A 1,944-nucleotide genomic window follows, 5' to 3' on the forward strand; every position below is an offset into this window, starting at 1 on the left:
TGGCTAGGAAACCATGCAAGGAGACTTTATTTCAAAAGGATTTTGCAATAAACACAGTGAGCAGGCTCTTAAGTAGCTGTCTATTCTCCCTCATCCTTGTCCTCATAGGAGTTGATGCCTACTTCCTCATACTCTTACCAGGGCAGCCATATCCTCTTGAGCCTCAGAGAACTACCCTCCTCCATTCCCTCACCCACATACCACTGTATAAATGCCCTCTTGGCATACATTAAGTCAAACTTATGGTCCGGGCAGGCCCAGGTTTCAGCAATGGCAGTTGTGTTGCTCAGCATGGCACCACAATGGATGGCTGGTAGTTGATACCAACCTTGAAGCCTGCACGGCACCAGTTCACAAAGTGGATGCTGTGGTCCATGTTGATGGCAGCTGTGGCAGCATTCACATCCTTGGGCACCAACATCTCCATGGTATAGCAGGCAGCAGGCCATGTACTTGCCATGCTGAGGGTCACATTTCACCAGCTGGTTGGTAGGCTCAAAACAGGTATTGGTGATCTCTGCCACTGACAGCTGCTCATGGTAGCTCTTCTCTGCAGAAGTGACTGGATGTGAGGGTAGGACAGCAGGTTGGTCTGGAAATCTGTCAGGTCCACCTTGAGGGCCCATCAAAGTGCAATGAAGCTGTGATGGAGGAGACAGTTTGGCTGATGAGGCAGTTGAGGTTGGTATAGGTTGGGTGCTCAAAATCCGGCGGCAGATGTCATAAATGGCCTTGTTGTCCACCCTGAAAGCACAGTTTTGAGTGTTACAGGGTGGTGTAGGTGGTCAGGATGGAATTGGAGCTGTGAACACTTGTGGGGCTGGGTAGATGGTGAACTCCAGCTTGGATTTCTTGCCATAGTCAACAGAAAGCTGTTCCATCAGCAGAGAGGTGAAGTCGGAGCCAGTTCCCTACCCTACGCCCATCCCCTTCCCCCAACCCACCCAAAGCTGTAGAATACTAGGAAGCCCTGACGTCCTGTACATTGATCCGATAGCTTGTGGATCTGGTCTAGCAACTCCTTGCCCATGGTGTAGTGACCACGGGCATAGTTGTTGGCTCTATCTTTCCCAGTGATAAACTGCTCTGGGGGAAGAGCTGCTGGTATGGGCCATTTCGGATCTCATCAATTACAGTAGGCTACAGATCCGTAAAGACTTCCCAAGACACATGTTTTCCAGCTCCAGTTTCACAGAAGAAGGTGGTGAAGGAATTGTCCCCTCTACTAATGCTCTTATCACTCGGCATCTGCCCATTAGGCTGAATCCCATGTTCCAGACAGTAGAGCTCCCAGCAGGCATTCCCCATCTGGACCTACCGGCCCCTCATGGACTGAAGTGTACTCACGAATGATGAGTTTGGGTTGTGCATCTCACGTAGAGTCGGTCATGGGTTTCAAAATGTTTTCATGATATAAACTGTCATTACCTAATACTTAGCCCTCAATTGCCCCTTCTGCTTTTTTAAAGATTTCTTAACTTTGGTCTCTTGACTGTGCCATAGACTTGGAAGTTTTGATCATCGTTGTTGACTTTTTTGGTTGTTTTTGTTTTTAGCCTTGTTCTCCATCCTTATAATTTTTTTTCTTTTTGGTTTTATTGCTTATGATGCTTTTCACTCTCTTTTGTTTTACTTTATTTGTTTATTTATTTGTTTTGTCTTAAGCAGTTGGTTTTTTTGTTTTGTTTTGGTTATTTTTTGATTTTCAGAATTTGAGTTTGGTTCCCTTTCAGAGGTTGAATTTCCTTGTTCATTTTCTTCTGATAACAATTTTGTCTGCATTGGTAATATTCTTGAGTAGGTCATCTTGAATTGATTCCTTTACTTCATTCTCTGCTTATTGAGTAATTTTTTAGGTAGGAATATGAAGTATATTTCTGGCATTTTAGCTATCTTCCTACCTTTTGCTTACAGTATTTAGGTGTTGTGAGCCTGTAGAGGGCT

General features: G+C 45.0%; 1 protein-coding gene and 1 pseudogene across 1 annotated transcript in view; one reads left to right on the top strand and one right to left on the bottom strand.

Moving 5' to 3' along the window:
- LOC116081484 (hippocampus abundant transcript-like protein 1) overlaps positions 1–1,944 on the top strand; it is a 66,874-nt gene that overhangs the window by 23,380 nt on the left and 41,550 nt on the right. The window lies entirely within an intron of this gene.
- LOC116081485 lies at positions 19–1,326 on the bottom strand (annotated as a pseudogene).

This window comes from Mastomys coucha, unplaced genomic scaffold (genome assembly GCF_008632895.1).
Source record: "Mastomys coucha isolate ucsf_1 unplaced genomic scaffold, UCSF_Mcou_1 pScaffold7, whole genome shotgun sequence".
NCBI classification, from domain to species: Eukaryota; Metazoa; Chordata; class Mammalia; order Rodentia; family Muridae; genus Mastomys; species Mastomys coucha.